This window comes from Chironomus tepperi, unplaced genomic scaffold, assembly GCF_022539635.2.
Source record: "Chironomus tepperi strain 1889 unplaced genomic scaffold, CSIRO-AGI_Ctep_v1 contig_87, whole genome shotgun sequence".
In the NCBI taxonomy this organism is placed as follows: Eukaryota; Metazoa; Arthropoda; class Insecta; order Diptera; family Chironomidae; genus Chironomus; species Chironomus tepperi.
The window spans coordinates 145,523-167,130 of record NW_027226209.1 but is presented as its reverse complement, the minus strand read 5'-3'; the positions used below and the strand labels follow the sequence as shown (position 1 = coordinate 167,130).

At 29.8% G+C, this 21,608-nt stretch overlaps 1 protein-coding gene across 2 annotated transcripts in view; it reads left to right on the top strand.

The window, feature by feature from the left end:
* Window positions 1-648: 648 nt before the first annotated feature.
* Window positions 649-21,608, top strand: part of mamo (maternal gene required for meiosis) — a 123,867-nt gene continuing 102,907 nt past the window's right edge. Inside the window, exons 1-3 of one of the 2 annotated variants that reach the window (XM_070635222.1) lie at window positions 649-701; window positions 764-1,047; window positions 8,432-9,266. The gene's annotated coding sequence lies outside the window, so the exon portion shown is untranslated. The remainder of the gene's footprint in view (window positions 702-763; window positions 1,048-8,431; window positions 9,267-21,608) is intronic. The other variant, XM_070635223.1, reaches the window with a different exon arrangement.

Here is a 21,608-nt window from a genome sequence, read left to right as displayed (position 1 = left end):
CGTCTCTATGTACATTCGCGCATTCTCACAATCGCAACAAAAACGCGCAAAAAGTGTCTGACTATTTTTTTGTTGTTGTTGTTGTTGCTGCTTGTTTCTCTCGTCACTAATACATGAATGTTTCGCATCATTTTTCGATCACATCTACATGCAAGACAGGGGAAATGAGGAAAAAAAAAGACGCGTAAAGTGTGAGAGCTTTTTTGGATGATGGTATGAGCTTCGGCATGTAAATTCCCTCACACTTCCTTTTTTTTTTCTTCGTTTCGGTGTCTGTTTTGTGAATGGGGTTGAAAATGTCTCATTCCAGTTTATCCACTCACCCCATTATGTTTTTCGATAGAAAAAGAACTGCACGAACTGTTGTGCTGTGTAAATTTATATATATATACAATTTTTTGGACTAAAATGTGCAATGTTATTGTTGCTTCTCATTACAACAATATTCAATCGTCGGCAATCGTCTTCGTTCTTTTCCCCAACTCTTTGAATCCGAGTATCTCGTCACTATAAAGTCTCTCCTATGTACGTATATTATTGTAAATTGTGTATGGATTATCCAGGCGAGGAGAACTCTTGTTGCTGATGTGTACTCCAACTATACTATTGAGTATGTATTGTGTATTACAGCGAGAGACTCTCGTTAACTTTATTTGATTTTTTTTTTCTTGCAAAAAAACACTTTTTTTGAACAACAAAAAGTATGTATTTGATGTATGTTTGTCTCGTTTCTTTCTTCTACTTGCGTTTTTTTTTTATTTAGTTTTCTTCTTTCTTCTCTCTATATTCCTGACGTACTAGTGAAGTAGCCGTGTCGTTTCAATGTATTGTACTACACTCTCGCTCTCTCGTACACGACGTACACACGATATGAATATATGTGGTGTATAATATATTTTTGCGGCGTGTATATACACTGTCTACATTCATTCTGCATCTCTGGACTTTTTTTTTTTTTTTTTGAAGAAAACGCAGTCAACTGCGTTCTATATGCTACCAAACGACTAAAACGTCAGTTTCAAAATAAGTCTCTACTCGGCCGCATTTGTAAGTTGCAAGTCTCCCGTCTAAAATATTTTTTTTTTAATCTACTCTGTATTATGAGTAGTAAAGGAAAAATTTCTTCTTTTGGATTTTTTAAAGTATTTCTGTACAAAATTTTTTTTTTTTTTGAGAGATTATTTTAAAATTTGATGAGAAATTTTGTGCAAAAATTTTGTGAGATTTTATTTTGTGATTCGCGGTGAATTTAGCGGTGAATTTTGAATATTTTTGAGATAAGTGTTAATGTTTGGGGAAAATTACAAAGTTTGTGAAATTTGTGGAGAAATTTTGAGTTTGATGACAAAAGTTGAAGAGTTGACAAGATTTTTGAGGAAAATTAGAAGTTGTGATTTATTTGTTTGTAAAAATCAGATTCATGTCTTTAAGGAAATGTTCAAGTTTTTGATGAAAAGAAAAAAAAAAATAGTTGAGGTGGACAAGATTTTTGTTAATTTTTTAGTATCAGTTGTTGAGGAGATTCAGTTGATCCTCTCATTACTTCCTCAAAATTTCATCAGTTTAAACTTATTTTTTTGAAGATTTCAAGATATCAAAAACATTTTTTCAAAAATTACATCAAATCAAAAAAGTTACAAAAAGGTCAAAAATGTGAAAAAAATTAATATCCTTACAAAAAATGTTAGAAACAAGCAATTCAAAAATTGTGAAATCCACAAAAAACCAGAAAAAAAGATTTCAACAAATCTTAAAAAACTGCAAATTTTTAAAATTTTAAATCTTTTCTTACAAAGTTCAGTGATTTAAAAATTGGAAAATTTTCAAAAAATTGTAAAATATCAGATTTTTACAATTTGAACAGATTTTAATTTAATTCAATTTAAAATTTATTTTCTATTACAATTTTTAAAAATGTCAAAGTAAATTAAAATATTGAAATGTTATCAAAATTAAGATTCTAAAATATTAAAATCCAACAATTCGATTTTGTAAAACCTTCAAAAAATTCAAAAATTCAAAAAACCTTCAAAGTCCCACAAAAAACTCAAAATTCTCCCAAAAACACGATTAAAATCACCCTAAAAAATCACAAAATTCCTCTCAAAATAAATTTTAAAAAAATCTCCAAACAAAAAAAACTCAAAATTTTTTAAAATCAACAAAAAAAAATTTCAAACAATAAAAATATAAATTATTTCGGCAAAAAAATAATTATTTTTGGTGAAGAGAGCGAGAAAAAAAAAATTCGCAAAACATGACACGAAAAAAGAAAAAAAAATTTTAAACTCTAAAAATATTTTATTTGGATGGTGATGATGACGATGATGATGAGAAAAATAGTATGCAAAAAAAAAGAAAAATAAGAAGGAAAAAAAGTAAAATAAAAAAAAAAATGATGAAAGAAATGATGATGGTGTGTGCACAGTGCAAATTGTAATAAAAATAAAAGAAAAGAAGATTAGAGATGCATAGAAAAATGTATATAAAGGCATCCACTAAGTAGTATGAGAAAATATTGAGTGTGAAAAAGATTTTTGTTAATTGTGCAAGACAAATTTTTTGGCAAATGAAAATCAAAATTAAAACAATTTTTTTTGTACATATTGTGCAGAGGACGCACACAACTTGTCGCGCTGCATACGACTCCTCACTCTGTTGCTGACTCTCCGCATTAATGATGATACAATAGACGTATGAAATAATAAAAAAAAGAATTATTTATAGAAATCAAATAGTTTTTTTTTTTGTCTGCCGTCCAGTCAATTTTTTGTGTGCAGATTTATTCTCTCTGTCTTTGTTTCCCCCCTGCATGTCTCTCTCTCACTCTCCACGCTCTGGCTGTCGCTCACACCGAGTTGAAAAAAATTGAATTTAAAATTCAAAAACTCATTTGCGTGAATGAAACTGAAACATGAAAAAAAATATATAAAAATCAATGAAATAATTGGATCGGAAGTGGAGACGTTGCCAAATACATTGTAAAAAAAAGTTCATTTCTAGTTTTTCTGAATTCAATGGCAATAAATGAGTAATGTGCAGAAATAGAATAGAATAATGTACACATAAATTGCTCTGTAAAGTGATTTATGAATCGTTCAGTTAATCAACTGCTAATGTCCATTACTAATGATTTAATACATTACATTATGCAGGTGTCCAGAATAACTTTTTATATTATGAAAATTGTCTAATTAATTTCAAGAAATATCCGCAAATTGACTCAAATACACACAATTAAAAAAAATCTATCTCTTCCACAAATCCAAATGACATTGTCAATCGATTGAATTATTACTGTGCATGGTATGGAGTTACACACACATGCCAATAATATTGATTGACATTCATCTCTTCAAATTAGATAAGTAACGTCTATACGATAAGTTAAAGTCTATTAGATGATGAATGACGAAAAGTCTATTAAAGGACAATAAAATTTATTATTTTCTGCATGATATTGGACACGAGAATAAAGTCATAATTTTTGCGGCATGTCACAAGTCTCCCTCTCATTCCTCATTGTGCCTACTCCACATAAAAACTTTACAACTCACTCAGTCTCTTATCAGCAACAGCAGTAGAAAAATAATAATAATATTGAAGTTCAAGTGATGTGTGTAAAACATTCCTACTAAACTGTATATAATCGTTGCCAATGCAACTTTCGTCACAGTGTGTCGAGAGTGTGAAAAAATGGCAATTACCCTTAAATAAATTATATCACTCGAGTAGATTTTTTTTTTCTCTTCTCAAAACTGCCCGCTGATGCTACTCATCGTCATCGTCATCGTTGTCGTTTGTCGTGTGTGTATTTTGTGAATTGCACAACATGCATTGACCATGGTCATTGAGAACGGCGATGCTTTTTAATTCCCTATAAATACTGAAGTAGGTTATGAAAATGTTGATGCCAAAATTCTGTTGTCATCGAATGACACGTCTAATACGTTTCACTCGCACTGTATATTGCTTTAGTGCCATGGACGATGCAAAAAGTGCAAAAAAGGAAGAGATAAACGCAATAGAGGAAAATAGAAATAAAAATTCATTTTTTTTGGCAAAAAAATTCTTTCCTGCCTCATCGGCGAAATAAAAAAATACCCCGGAGGGGAGGTAGGAATGAGTGAGAGAGAAATTGAATCCGGACACACATATGCATATGAATGCAGGTGAACTAGAAAAGTCGAATCGTTCCATTATTGTGAAACTGGATTAAAAAAAAGAATTTCTATCTCACTTTTCATTGAGGCTCATCGTTGCCATGTGAATGCGATTTTTTTCTAAAGTGCCTTTATCACTCTCTGTTGTTTTATTTTTCAGTTGTGGACTTTATTGTGTGTGAGAAAAAATTTTTTTTTGTTCTTACTCATAGTAATTGTTCACTTTGGTATTTTGACTGGATTTAGTGGTGTAGATAAAGTTTACGGTAGTTTTTTTTTCGGGTGCATTTTTTGCATCGTTGTGGAGTGGAAGGAACTAAGTGAGGAGGAAAAATTGGTATGTTAATTAAATTGAATTTAAATTTTTATTGGATTTTTAAATGGAAAAAAATTTCAAAATTGAAATGAAAATTGAAAACATAATAAATTTTCGAGTGAAGTTCTGGGCTTCAGCTTTATAGCTCATCGTTAACTAAGAAAAAAATTGAAATTTATCAATTTATATGACCATATTTTGTTTTCTGTTTTTATGCACTATGCCTAAGAGGAAAATAGTATTTTTTCATAGTACAGAAAGACTACTACGATGCTGAAAAGTGGTCATTTGTCCTGTTAAGGTCACAAATGAAGATGGATGCTACCACGAATATTACGAATTGCATATAATATACATCATGTAGCGTTAATAAAGTCCTTTTGTAGCTTTTTCAACTTAAGCGACTTGTGGACTTGCATTACATTTTGCTTTTAATTAATTCAAATTCTATAAAGTCCAAAAATGCAAGCAAATTTAATGATTCTTAATAAAGAGGCACCACAATTGATTTTTAATCCTCATCTGGGACCTAATGCTTATTCAGAGCTCGAAAACGATATCAATTTTACATGAAGTCGAGTTGACTTGAGTTAACTTTTCCATACTTAAACTGAGTTGACTTCAAGCTTTTAATTTAAATAGAGTAGAGTTGATCCTCCTAGTCGACTTCGTAGTTTAAGCTACGGTACTTCAATTTTTAAATTCCAAAATTCCTCAGAAAAAAAAATCAAATTTATGTCCAAATAGAACAAATCCATTCAAATCAACCGAAAATCCTGCCCCAGCGTGACTTTGACTTGGTACCAGAATCGGTTTAAATCCATAAGCATACCAGAGTCACGCTAGTCTTTTACCGAACTTTGAATCAATTCAACAACATGAGTTATTCAACATAATGAAATCTGTCATCATCCCCTTTACAAAATTCCCATCTAGTTATCCGCATCAACTTACTAAATTACTTCACTCCTCTTTCAATAATAACATACATCGTGTATGTCCACGTAAAGCATCACACATGAAACATTTCACAAAAATTGCCTTAAAATCCTTTATAATCTCTTGCAACAGCAATATGCCCGCAATGTGCATTGTTGTTTAGTGCGTTAGTCGTACGAATGATAAAAATGTGTTTATTTCCACACATAAAGCCTGGCCTATATGCATTTATTAGGCCAAAATATCATCATCAGCATCAGTAGCAACATGAGGATGATGCGGGAGTTGAGGTGGGGGGCAATAAACAATAACAATCGAGCGACATAACAATACGCAAAGTCCATCATATGGAATAAATATGATTAAATGGGCTTTTATGCTGCACACACTCTTTTTTTGCTGTTGCTATTTAGTTCCTTTTTTTTGTGTGTCCGAATTGGCACTAAAATTTTTATTTTCCTCTCAAATTTTATGTGCTCTAAATTCGAAAAGCTCATGGCAATGGCCATGTATGAAGCTTCAATGCAATAAGCTCGTGCACTATTTTTTTCATGTTATTTTCAGTTCAAATAGTCGACAATATTTACCAAATGGACACAAAAAAATACATGACACTTTTTAAATTTTTTATTATGTGAGTTTTTGTGATGAGGAGGAACAGGATGAGGACAGAGAGCATAAAAAAATATTTTTCATTCACCTTCCGTGTATGCATCAATTTTATTGATTTCTGATTCTATTGCAGACGCACATATTTTTTTATTATTGAATTTTTATCCTATTTCTATGTCTCTCGATTCTATTTGGTCTTGTTGTTCGAGTTAAAATTGATTTTGTGAGATCTGACACAATTTTTGTTTTTGGGATTTGACTTTATGACTATTATGAAAATTAATTTTGATAGCTTGAATTAGATTTGATAGAGACAATTTTTGATGGAAAGTGCGTGATGCTTTTTGGGGTCATTGATTCTTATTTTTCTTTGGAAATCTATTTTTGAGATTTATTAATAGAAATACGTTATCCATAATTAAATAGACTGCGATTAGGTTATCTTATGATAAGCTATGAACTTGAAATTTTTGGAGCTTGCTATCAAAGCTTGAAGTAGATACAAATTTTGTTCTAGCTCGAGTCGAGTCGATTAGTGCCGACTTTTCCGTCCAGAATCCGAATCAACTTTGAGTTCTGCTTGTTATGTACATAATTAGACGAATGGTCGTCAAAATGCAGATTGCAGCACTTTATAATAGATGAGTTCCTAATCTGGCACAAAGTGTAAAGCACAATGTTTTTAAAAATTGCCAAAAATCCGGCCTTAAACCAGAGTTGTTCTAGTCTCAGATTCTTCAAAATCAGGGCTCAGGGTAGAGTCAGTCAGCCAGATTTTCGGCCGTTTCAACATCTTGCGCCTTCTGAGCTATGGACTTAGATTTTTAATTCCCATTTATATAGAATTTCATATGATAAATATCCAAATTTTGAATATTTGAGTAAATTTTTGTATGAAAAGTTGACTTGAGTCAATTCAACTCTTCTTTGAGCTCTATTTAAAGACAAATGTTAATGACCTGTTAATATCTAACACTTTAGATAACAAAATATCAAATATTTCACCATCAACAGTCAATTTAGTTTTTTGAGCAGTCATTAAACTTATTAATAAATTTTAAAAACAAACCTTTCTCCTCTTCGATTTCTCAAAATTGATTAATTTTCAAATATTGAATAATAAAATTTGCACATCGATAATTAAATAGTTGCTAACAAAATGGAAATCAAAATTTTATTGATGTAGGTCTGAATCGAGCTGAATTCATGAGTTGGAATTCATTATAATTGCCTTATCACTTTTAAAATAATATTAAAGTAAAATTTTGCGAGAATTTATAAAAATATTTTGTAGACAATTTTTGCGATTAGATTATTTTTATTTTATAAATTCATTATGTCTAGTTTTTGATTACTCAAAGTTGAGTAAATTGAAAAAAAAAATTTTTTTTTTTATACAAAAATCATATAACAATTTTCGGTTATATTGAAATCAGTAGGACGTTTAACTATCTTTGGAAGGGTTTTCAATCCCTAGATTGAATTGCATGTTATCCTTGAAATTGAAATTATTTTACAACAGATTTGAAGGCTAATATCTCTGCTAAAGGTATGAAGTGCATTTTAGCCAGCCACTTCACTTGACCAGGCTAATGGTATGATCAAATTGGGTTAGTTGATCAAAAATTCGACCCCAGGACGATATAGCTCTGACTCGGCAGTTAATTAAATTTTTGTCCGAGTCACGCCGGCCTTTTACCGGATTTTTGATCGATGTACCAGCTTCTGCTATTCGGGACTTTGGATAATAAAGCTGTACACCATAATAGATCCAAAAATTCATTCCTAATCTTTATTAAATGTAAATTATTTAATAAAAATTCCTAAAATTAAAAAAAATAACTACAAAAATAAATCTTAATAAAACAAAAATTAAGTTGACAATTTTAATGATCCTTAAATGAATAAATTTTGTCAGTTTTATAAATTAAAATACATGTGGACATATAATAAGTAAGTCACTATATTACACAGACTATGACAAAAAATTAAATTCTCAGAAATTTGTCTGCACGCACATCGAATACGACCAAATGCATGAAATATTTCTCATCATATCGTCTTAATCATCAAAAAAATCCAAAAAGTATTCCAAAATTTATCAAATATGATTAATGTCAAAAGTTTTGTGAATCAAAAATCCAAAAGAAGAAAACAAATTTTGATAATTATATTACTTGTTTGAAGTTAGCAAACTTTTGTGTCTGTATAATTTTGGTTGTTGGCTGTTTATGATCTTTAGGTGATGGTATTAGTGATGGTCAATCGAATGACATAAGCCAAATTATTCAGACCAACTTTTCGTCAAATTTTAAATACAAACTTCACACTAGTAAATTAATTATCTCAAAATATAATAATAAAAGTATTAACAAATTATCTCAAAATCTTCTCATTTCAGTAATTTTTAATTTTTCTTCATCCAAAATTAAAATCCAAAAATATAAAACATAAAAAAATTAAAAAAAAATTTTTGCAACCGACTTTGGAGTTTTTGAATTATTCAAAAAAAAAATAAACCGTTAAAAAATTATTAAAAAAAGCATAAGTCACACACATAAAGCTTAAAGTTTTTACGGAAATTATGAACATAAAGTTGAAAATAAAAAAAAATTAACGCATCAAGTGTAGTCACAAAACTTTTTTGGAAGTAAAAAAAAAGAAGAAATTGCTTAAGTTTATGTTTTATTTCCAATATAAAAAAGTCTCAAAATTTTTAATCGCTTTTTTGAGATTTTTCAAAAGTGAATGAATAAAAATAAGAATTTTTTTTGCACATTTCGCATAAAATTCTATTGTAATTAATGGACTGAGCATTAGAAGAAGAAGCAAATAATCATCCAAAAAAAAAACATAAAAAAAAAATATTTATTTAGTGACATTTAAATGTAGTTGTGGATTATTTATAAGCAAGAAAAAAAAAAGATTTAAGACATTAATCAAATTTAACTTTTAAGTGAATTTCTAAATTGTGATTCTTTGTGTGCATATTTTTGCCTGCTCCTTAACCAAAAAATAAAGTCATCATTGTGAACGCGATTCGTGAAAGTTGCGCTGTATAAAAAAGAAAAAAAAATTGTGTGTAAGAAAAATTATAAGAAAAAAAAATATATATTTTTTAACATAATTCAATCATTAAAGTCTCAAGTGACAATTATTAGTGCACTTGAGGTCTCTTTACGTCTTTATGGAGGTGAGCTGGGAGGGCTTGACCCAACTGGGATTTTTCGAATAAGGTGAGTGCAATTTTTATTAAATTTTAATTTAATTTTACCCGACGGAAAACAAAAAAACATGTTTTATAGTCACACAAATTTATTGTCTGTGGCGTAAGTATGACTGCCAATTTGTTTAAATTTTACTCTTATTCATATCATTTAATTTACAATACATCGATGAATGTTTAACAGATCTTGCGTTTCATCTCGAAATGAACCTCATTGTATGAAGAAGAAAAAAGCATTTTTTTATACGAAAACTAGTTTAATAATTAAAAAAATGTATATTTTGTGGCTTGTATTGGTTTTGGTGCAAAGGTATTTTTTTATGATGAATAATATTAGTTTGATCATATTTCTTCTTGGAAGATTCAATGGAAATTGGCTAAATGGAAGTTAAATTTGGTTAGAATTTTACTTAATGAAGTTCTTTTGCAAAAGGGATTATTGGGATATCAAATGATGCCATAAGTGGTCAAATCCTTTTCATTGATAAACAAGACTCAGACATACATCTGGAAATAGCAAAACTTAATAAATTTTTACATTTTTTTAAGATTTATGAAAAATATAGAAAATTAGGAAAATTTTGTAATTACCAAATGAATATTCAAGCATAGATGAAAACTATTTATGGAAAATTAAACACATATTTCAATTCTTCTAGCATCGAGCAACATTTTCCTGATTCATCACTTAGAAATAGAAACTTTTTTGATTATTTTAAAAGTTTCTTAGTAATTTTCAACTTTAAGAACTTTATGGGTTAAAAGCGAGGGGTTTAATGTAATCACGGAACGGTTATCATCGAATTCATGACGCTAATATAAACATCATGACACAAAGGGTGCAAAATACATCAATAGTAAATGATCAAATTCAATCATTTGATGTTGAGTACTGTACATATGAATACAGATCAGGATCGCAATACCTTCGGCTCATCACAAGCAATAAATAACATCGCTCGACTTCTCCGTTATTTCGATTGTTACTAGTAACGTACAGAAAGGGTCACTAGGCCCAAGTCAGGTATTATTTATAGACAATTTTTCCCCCTTGCTTCAAACTTTATGTGTTGAATTTTCAAGTAGTATCCTTAAATCAGAAATGGCATGAAAAGAACAAAATTATATAAACATTAAAACCAAACATCAATCAAAATTGAAATAGCGCTGATAAATTGAAAAACTTTAATAAAATTCGACAAGAAATCTTAAAAATTGTTTAAAAATTTAACAAATGACCACAATCAAGTCTTTCAAAAACTTCACTAATAATTTTCATAATCTTCAAAAGAAAAAAAGTCTTCTCAAATGTGAAAGTAAAACCCCGTTCGAATAAAATACGCAAGAATAAATTTTACCATTGATCCGCATCAAACTTGATTTTTTTTAAATACTCACAAAGAGAAAAAAAAAGTCTTTACCTTAAAACAAAAAATTCTATTCAGAATAGACAAAAAACTTCAATTTCTGCACACAACAGCAACAACAAAAAAATGGTCAATTCGCGACTGCCAAAAAAATAGATCGTATTTCTAAAAATGAAAAGATTTTTTTTTTATACTTCATAATTGTTGGACGTTTAGGCTGCACATACACAATAATTTTAATTTTTTTTTTGGATTGGTATCCTTCAGTGGTCTGAGATGAAAGGTCTTCCTTTTATTATATTAAATCTCACATATTTTTTACCCTCTACCTTAATTCAAAGAATTGTTCATTTTAAATAATAAAAAATTAATCATTGATCAAGCAAAAGAAGGAACAAACAGAAACGCAACGCAGCAGTGACGGATATCACGAGAGATTATAGTTTCATTATATAATAACCCGTACAAGGCTTCACAAATACATTTGAAATATTAAAAAAATTTATATATATAACAGAACTGAAACAAGACCCAAAATAAGCAGCTACAAAAAAAAAAATTAGAATTCAAAGAAGAAAAAAAACGCGTGCAATATATTTTATTGGTATGTGCGGTTTCTTCTTGTTTGCACCACGACTTTAAAAAAAAAGCGACTCAAAAAGCAACAGAGAGAATTGAGAAACACATCTTCGCATTTTCAGATGTTAATGAAATAGAAACCTATCTCGTTATATGTATTTTTTTATTCTTTTTATTCAACCGTCTTGTACACATTTCGTATATGCTGAAATATTATGATCAGTCTGACCAAAAAAAAACTAGCAAATATTAATGATTTTTTGTCGTAATTTATTTTTGGTGGGTGATCATAGCGCATTTTAAAGAAGGCTATCTAGGCTATAAAGTGAATAAATTTTTGGAATTATTGAGCTTCGCACGGCTTGGCATAGCTTCGCATTTAATGAGGTGTCGATATCATATCAAAGTATCATATAAAGATAGGCAGAGGCTAAATTACAGGATGCTGGCGATTAATTGATATAATTAATGGTACTGGTTATTGCAGTTTATTATGAGATATAGAGTTGGAAGAATATGCGTCTTTTTGATGTGAACATCAATGGGATACAAAATAATTTGAATAGAAACACCCGGAAATGCCAATTGTGGAGAATTTGTGATTTTTTTAAATTCTATGGTATTTTTTAGAAAAGAAAAGAAATAGGGTAAAATTTAAAATTTTAGATTATATTGTATGATTTATCTATAAAAAGATTTGAATAATCATGGCCAAAATTGTAATTGAAATAAGGATGTTCAATTCATTATTATTCAACATAATAAGTGGGGGTCAGATTTTTTTGATTAAAATTTTGTAGTTTTTAGGATTTTTAATTTTTGAGGCTATGATCTGTACGACCAGCAAGTAAGATTTTCAAATATATTAAAATTCTCAAGTTTAGACACAGTTGCAATTTTTTGAATTCAAAAATCGTGAATTTTAGACTTTGAATTGGAAAGAATTGCAAAAGTTTCAATTTTTAAAATTTAACAATAAGGTCTGCTTTTGATAGTAAGAAAATGCCCCCATATGCTTCTAGTCTATGAAACTTACTCTATGGCATCTACTAGTAGATATTTCTAGTCTCCATTTTCAACATAGAGCTTGAAGTACCTTAGCTTTCTAAACGTGGCAATATTAAATAAATTTCCCTATGACTTATGATCCCGTTTTCCAATTTATAAGCTTTACATCCCAATCTGACTCTACATTTCAAAACTGCCATAAATTAACTGCTCACTCTTTTTTAAAAATCTTCCTCTTAAAGCCCTAAAGTCTTCCATGAAAAAGACATTACTTAGAAATAAAATTAAATCTCTCTTTAGAGACTATTTAAAAACGTCCATTTTAAGACATGTAGATTAAATTCCTTATAGAAATATAAATTATGAAATAGAAAGAGATTAAAATGAAACTTAAACTTTCCGTAATGATTTAATCGCATTGATTTGGAAAGAAACCAATAATTTATGATAATTCTTCATTCGCATTCATATGTGCTGCTTTTTTTTCGGTTAGGATGACTTGGATGTTATGTGGATGTAGACTATTTCTGTAACGTATTTCTTTGACTTTGTTTCGTCTTATTCTGAGTTGGAGGTTGATGAGTTCAATCGATCAATTTTATGGTTTAGTTTTGGGGGTCCCTCGAGCGGCAGAGTGCGGTAAAACGTCGAAATGAGTCATCACGGCACCGTCAAGGCAACTTCGCGACTTGCCGTGGATAACGTGACGCATCGAAACCCTAGCCAACACGTTGTGCTGTTCGGGTCATCATAAGGATTTGCGCATATTTTTAAAGATTTCAAAATGAATTTTTGGGGTATAAAATTTAGAAAAAATTCAAATAAATCGATCCAAGGCTAGTCGCTGACATTTTAGGCTCAGTCATCTCAAATTGCATTTTTCGTAAATTATTTTAAAATATTTTTTTCTATCCGAAAACACCTTCACCAGTCATGAATACATTGATCTTCAAAGCAGTGCGAAAGTCTATTGCCTAAAAAAAATTCCACTTTTAAAATTCAAAGTCATAACATTAAATTAGACATGAACTCATTTTAAGGTTAAACATGGCTTGTGATAAAATTTATTTTTAGACATCTGATTTAAATTTATAATAATCTGCGAGAAAAAAAACTGTAAAAATCCGCATATTGCAACGTTAAATAAATTTTAAGTTTTTTTTTATCATTATATAATGATTTATTTAATTTTAGTGGTTTTGCTATTGAGTGATTTTGAACAAAAATCCACAATACATTTGAAAGTATTTTTTTGTGGCTTTGCAGTTGTATACAAGTCTCTTATCAATTTATTTTCGTAGCTAAAGTGCAACGAAACGAAAAAAAAAAAATTGTTTTTTGCACCTGAGAAAATTGATTATGAATTTTGTATAGAGTTTAGGGGACTTAAGCGTGTTGGATTAAGAGAATAAGAAGAAAGATTGTAGATAAATTCGGAATATCGACAGATGGATTTATAGTTCTGGGTCATTAGCAATTTAATGGTTGGATTTTTGGTTAAAGTTTTTTTGGAACTTTTTGCTTATTAAAATGTTTTTTAATTTTTGTGACATTTTTAAAATTTTGCTAATTTTTTAAAACTATTGAATTTCTTAGGTTTGAGTGTTATTAACATTTTACAAGCATTAATAAATTTTGTTTTACGAAATAACTTCTTTATATTAATTTCAAATAATTAAAATTGAAGATTTAATTTTGTTTCAAGTTTTAAAATTTGAATTGTAAAATTAAAAAATTTAAAAGCTTAGAAATTGAAAATTAAAAATTGAAATTTTTAAAAATTAAAAAACTGAACTTTTCAAAAATTAAAAAATTGAAATTTTAAAAAATTATAAAATTGAAATTTTTAAAAACTTAAAAGTTGAAAATTTTAAAATTTAAAAGTTTAAAAAAGTTAGAAAAATAGAAAATTAGAAAAATATGAATTTAAAACTTTCAAAAAACAAAAAATTTAAAAAATTTAATTCTTTTAGTTAGTTAGTACAAATACATAACAATTTTCTTTAACTAATTTAATATTAAATTTAACTACAATTTAAAACTATGCCACCATCATAGTCCTCATCATCACCATCACCATGAAAGCCTAGCAAACCACTCAGTTAATGAGATGACCAAAAGCAACAACATCAGCAAAAAAAAACTTGAAATTTATTTATCAATTTATATGCGGCAAACAGCAAAAATATTTAAATATTATTTTTTGTGCGTTTTTACATACAGATGTGCAAACATATTTGCACAAAAATGTGCGAGAGGCTTCACCTCAATAATAAGCTTCTTCTCTTTTATTTCACCGCATTTTCGAAAAAAAATGACACGAAAGAATATTTTCTGTAGTTTTTTCAAAAAAAGAGCGACGTGATGGCCTTGGTGAAAGGCATGAATATAAAAATACTGAAAATAAAATTATACTCATATATTAAAATATTAAATAATCACGCTCATTTGAAACAATTACTTCCTTACTGCCACGACTTACTAAATACGTAAGCGGTTTTTAAATAATGAAAAAAAAAAATGAGTCGAGCTTGAAAGCTAAGCTCTGGCATCGCTTAAATGACTATAAATTTTCTCTCCCCCGCTATAGTTTCACTGATAAAGTTTTTTTTATATATTTTCTAAATAGCAAGTTTTGTTGGAATATAGAGAAAGTTGAGACTGGCTGGCAGTTTGCGTCTTTTTAGAATTGACACAAATTGACAATTTCAAAGATTGTAAATTACAAAATTTAGTCATGTAAGTAAGATTATATTGCAATCAAAAATCGAAATTTTGACTAAATTTTGATCTTGATAAATTATTTTGATTTTGATCCAGAGTTCGAACTTGAAGCAGTAGTAACGAAGTGGTTAGAACATCGGTTCAGTCGATCCTAACGGCACAAGTACAGTCCCTGGGAGACACCAGTTGAATTTTAGGGCTTTTAGCTGTTCTTGCAACGTCAACTAGGTTAGTGTGATTCACGACATACACATTGTAACTAGGTTTTATCTAGGTATAATCCTAGGACATGCAATTTGCAGCGATGGGAAATTTTCATTTTTTGGAATGCAAAATCTTTTAAAAAGCAAACTACTCTGGCTTATTTTTTTAAAAATTGTTGAATCATAAAATATGAACTCAATGCAGCTACATACACCAGCATCTAGCTTTACTAATCAATCTATCCTCTAAACTTCAATAAATTGCGTTCTAACTTCCACAAATCCTTTCAAAATCTCCTCAACTTTCAATCATTTTCTATAATCCCTCACTATAAATCGTGGAATGTGTATACAGTAAGTAAACTACTTCAAGTTGTAGAAGCGAGCAAGATGCATTGATGCAATTCATTTTTTGAAGTCAATAGCAAACGAAATATTTTTTTTTTTTTTGAATCGTTGCCAGAATTTTTTTTCTTTCATTTATTTTTATGAATTGGAATAAAAGTTATGCAATCACAAAAAAATATTATAAATACACGAATGCAAAAAAAAATCAATTCAGGACGAATGCACAGATTTTTTATATTTTGGCTATGAAGAAGAAAATGGGATCCTTGGGTGAATATAGTCAGAAATATTAGGGGTGACGTGGGATTTTTGGTGAAATTTTGAGAATTTTTAATTAATTAAATTCTAAAATTGTCAAATTTCAAACTCACAATCTCAAAATTCCGACCAAATCACTGCAAAGAAACAAGAAGAACGAACTTAATTTTAAGAATTTCAAAAAAAATTCTGCACCGTCCAGAAAGAGACGAGAAAAAAAATATTATTAAATATTATTTATATTTTGCGATAAGATAAGGCAGAAAATAAAGAAAGAAAAGAGCCGTGAAGTGTAGCAAAAAAATAAAAAAATTCATTAATTACACGTTCGCAACTGCCTTTTTCGAGCGATAATATACACATTACCTGAGCGAGAAGAAAAAATGAAATAATGTGTATATGCATTTGTGCACACACTTTATCGTTGATAATGCAACACAAAAAACGCATAACTCAAGTACAGGGCTTACACATTTTTTTTCAGAATGTGTGGATGGAAAATGAGAAGTACGTGACTAATTATGAGGAAATGATAATGAGAGTTAGAAGATATTTTTTTTTGTTTTAATATAAAGTGACAATTGACATGAAAATTGCTCGCGCGAGCGGAAAACAACGCGTTTGAGGTTGAAGCTTTAGAATTGATTTACAAGAAAGAGCTATCTTGCAGTTGAGATTGTTTGTGTGCTGTGGGCTAAGATGTGTTGTTTGGCTTAAGTTGTCCACGTACTATGCAGCGTGTTTGATAGGATTCGGCTATGTCACCGTATTAGTGTGAAAATTCTAGGCTGCCTTGATGACTCATTATTAAGAAGTGACGACCATCAAATAATTGACATGCACACCCTATTCCCTATCTATCAGGTACTATAACTCCAAATAAGCTCAAAGTTATTTTAAATTTGTCAAATATTCTGCCTACAACTTACGCATACTTTCACTGAAATCACGTTAAGTCAGTCACAAGTCAAGATTCTAAGCCGAGTGTCTTGGGGGTTTATTCATCAAGAGATCTTATCATCCATAACTACTGGACGTGATGATCAAACATCATCATATGTCATTATATGTAAAGTTACTAATCCAGTTGTTAAGTCCTTGAGACATACATGTCATCAAATATTCTTATCAATGCTTAATGCTTCAATCTTTAAAGTCATTAAAAATTAATAAATAATCGCAAGTTGTTTAATATCAATTTATTACATCGAGAAATTCAATTTTTAATAAACTTATGTAAAACAGATTATTATCCTTAAATTACATACTGATTACTTCCGATGTACTGGATAGTAAAGGTATGTCATGTCAGAATTAAAGCTCATTAATATCCAATAACTCCAAAAATAAAATTATACTCAATAAACTCATTTTATAGTGAAATAAAAACGCATTCCAACTCATTAAAATTATTTCATGTAATAAGACATCATCAATGACTACTCATTATCTGATTAATGATACACAAGCCGACCAACCGATGCAAGCCCTGCATTTGGTTAGAAATTACTTTGAACTTTTTCTTCTTCTTACACAATATTTTCTTTATCAAAATAATTTGTGCTATAAATACATACGACTAAACAGACACGCTCATTTTCAAGAGCAAATCATATGTTTCACTCATTAAAGAGTCGGGGAATAATAATAACGTTAATGATAATGTTAATCAATATTATGATGTGAAAGCTGCAATGTCAAAATAATTATAATGAAAATTGCAGATTGAAAATTTCATTAATCAGATATAAAATATACAGAGACATAAAAATAAATATTGATCATACGCAGCTGTTTATTTTCGCGATCTTCTCAAGTAACGCACGTACACACTATTCCAAAAAAAAAAGTGTGTTAATATGTGCGTAAAATAAAATGTGCGAAAATGTGTCAAGGTTGTTTCTATTTTGCTATTTCTAGCTTTTCTTGCCTATTTCTCTTCCTGCATTTCTCGCGGTGAGCGACCTGTCATAGGCATAATTTTTTTTTTTGCTCGCATTCACCGTCAAAATTGTGTGCGTAGATTATGATTGCGTATGTATTTTGCACACGCAAAAAAAAGTTTTTTTTTTGTTGTTTCGTCTACAACGAACAAAAAAATGTATTTTGTTGTTATGAGTTTGTGGTCGTGCGAGACAGATTGCGAATTTTTTTTTTGAAGCGATAATATTGAGGGAATATAACTGTAGGGCTTAATTTGACTTGATGTCCTAGATTATTTGGAATGAATTTGTGAGCATTTTTCTAGTGATATGGGTCTGTTCTAATAATTTATTATTATACTCTAGCATGCAAAGAGCAGCTCAGCATGCAAAGAATAAGCTGAGAGCACGCTAATGAGCATGCTTAATTAGTATATTTAAATAGAGAAAGCTCTTAAAACAATGCTCATGGCTTGTTAGGCCAGCCGCTGTTGTTCTGATTTTTCGGGCTACACATTTAGTTTTTGACCCGTTCCTTAGCTTAACCATGTCCAGAGATTCATTATCTTCTTGATTTCGTACAAATTAAGAAGAAGATATGGAGCATATGGATTCCAAATGGACATGTACCAAATCGGTTTATCGATCAAAAATCCAGTCCCAGACCGGAACAACTTCGACTTGTTGCCGGATTCTTTTTGAATCCGTCACTATGCTAGTGTTACGCTATTTGGGTGGTTTCAAAATGGAATCTTGTCGTCCGGGCTTAGTTCCAGTTTGAAACACATCACATCAAATAAATCAATCGTCTATCCTATTATTTACCTGATTCCATACATAACATCATGAAATCAGCTCTAATAGCGACCTCACAATTTAATTAGAATTTCAAAGTTTCCACAACTTCTAGTTCATTATTCTCATTCCAACAAATTAAAAAACTATGACGCATAGTTCCACTAACATGCGCCTTACTCAATTGCACTTCATACCCATACCTAAATTCCATTTGCAGCTCTTCTCATCAACATTGTGCAAACCAACAAAAAATATTAATTTTTTTTGGCCAATGTTCGTCCGTCTGGAAACGACTTTACTTTTTTTTATGACTTTACGATAATTTTTTTTTTGTTATATTTAAATATTTATACGCAGACATTTATGGTGTTGCCTGATGTCTCATTTCTGTCTTCCATTTTTTTTCGGGGCACGAAATGTGCATAGAAGCGTATTGCGTAAGCACCGAACCACTGTATTTAATTTTTATGGTAATCATCTGCAGGAACCTCACATATTCATATATGTACATATGTAGACGTTTTTGTATGACGGGGAGAGAGAGAATAAGAGAGATAGAGAGAGAAGCACAGTCACTGCCTTTTTCGCACCAGACGTCTGCAGAATAAAAAATTCTCATTTTTTTTCGAGAATTATATACTTTTCAATTTGCGACTTGCGATATATATCTGTTTGTATAAATATTTCATGTTATTTTTTATTATTATTATAATTCATTTCATATTATATTATATTTATTTTCCGTGTGGATTATAATTCGGTAGAATTTAAATTTTAAGTCATATATGTACAATAAAAATTTTAATAAGTATGCGTGCATTTTATTATTATTATTTTCTTGTACATACAATACATTTCATCAAATGGATGGAACAGCAACAAAAAAAAAAGTAAGGCTATAAAAGTCTCAACATGTTATAATTAGCTATACATACAATTCGTGCAGCCTATAAATTGCCTTTAAGTGATATTCTATGTTTTAAATACAAGCCACACACTGCGAAAGATGAGACGACGCATTTTTTTTTTATTTATAATTGTGCAATTTTTTATTGTGTGAATGTGAGAATTTATCTGTGATTTGTCTGACGCGATATAAAATATATTGTACTACATTTTCAAAACTCTGATAATGATAAATTGATGTCAATGACTATGCTTTATTTTTTAAAAGTTGTGTACTTAAAATTTTAGACTTTGAAATTCCTTTTGAAAATATGCCGAATTTTAAATTTTTTTTTTATTTGTCTTGACCTGATTTACGTGAATTTATGTTGTTATCAAATGTCTTCTTCTTGTTATTCTCTCTTCCGTCGGTTCCTTTTGAATATGAGAATACATAAACATTTTTTAAGGAGTGAAATTTAAATTTTTTTGAGATTATTCAATAAGACTCCCTATTGTTGTCTGTCTAGGATTACAATGAGAATATTCAGAATTATTATCTAAATTTAGGGGAGAATCTAGTCATGAATGACAATGAAAAAATTTCTTAAAAATTCAGGTTTATTATGTATCATACTTGAAGTATGTCCTTGATAATGTATTCTTTCTAAAGAATATCCCGAGGTCAGGAAACTATGCAATAACTCCATTCAAGCACCGCTATTTATTGCGAAATTTCACAATTTACCTAGTTTTTAGCCTGATCATCCTTTACATTCCACAATCTGGACGATGCTTTTCAGAAATTTATACTTACAATTCTATACCCGAACATCACGATGCAAAAATTCATTTTTCGCTGTAAAAATGTACCTAAAACAGTCGTCATCCCTAACAGCAGGGTGTGTGGGTTAACTCATCAAACTCTCCTCATCCTGCCTATCAGACAACGAGCATTGTTCTTTAAATGAGCGTAGAGTATATCAGGAGTATATTCAATCAATATAATTGATCATGCTCAATCATATGAGCTTTCTCCTCCTAGCATGCTTCTTGCCTATTCGAGCAAATTGATCTTAATACATCTGCACATCTTGCTGTCAATGTGGTACTCTAGTGACTTAATTGTGCTGCTCGGAGGAGTGATCGTCAAAACTTAATACATTTGTGTAAATGACTAATCAGTTCTCTTCCGGGGTGCAACTATGACTCCTGTGTATTACATTAAAACTACTCTGGATTTCTATTGTAATAATTTGAAATTATTTTAATTTGACCCGAACAGCACATGTTGCTTAACTATTTCAATATCCAGCAACAGACCAGTATGACTGTGACATAGGACGATTTAAATCGAACTTGACATCAAGTTAGAGTTACACCGACCTGAGGCCAGAATTGTATTCAACTACTCAAATTGTGCAACTCGGTTGAGCTAAAAGAATTAAAATTTCCTATTAATCAATCAAATCCTACTCCAAAATGCGCTCATAAATGCAAACTAATGACTCGCACAATTTTATTTCCATAAATTTTATTTAATAAAATGAATTAGCAATGCTGTATGCAAAACATTCCTCTTAAAAATACGTTTTAGAACACGGCGAGAGCAAAAAGAAATCATTTACACATGGGCAAGTTGAATAAAGGAAAGAAAAAAAAAGTAAAGCTGTGCAAGGTCAACATGCAATTCGATGAAGTAATTATTATGCATAAAGTTTATTACACGAATCGAACGGTTCAGTATTTTCTACTTTTCTGATAACGTTCTCGCTTGTTGCACAATCATGTTATTTTTTTACGTATACAATCTCATAATTTTCGATTGTTTCGCAAAGATCGTGAACTGCTTGAGGATATGAATATTTGTAAAAGGATTTTTAACTTATAGATCACACAATTTTCTGTAGATTAATTCATACTGATTGTCAGATTCAAGATGAAAATTAATCTAGAGGGGGGGGATAGAACGTGAACGTATGTATGTACATCATGTATTGTGACATGAGTGAAGGCATTGAAATCGTGAAAATCTATCTTCGATGAATAATTACTAGATGTGCCTCTCATACCAACGAAATAGGAATGAATATATAAAAATTGTGATTAGCATATGCAATTACAACAATTTTTTATGATTCTTATCATCGAACATCTTGACTAGCTTGCAATTTTCTTATTCTTCTCGTTCTTTTTTTTATTCTTATTATTCCCACTAAAAAAAAAACTTTATTTCTTCTTCTTGCAATCCACATTTTGC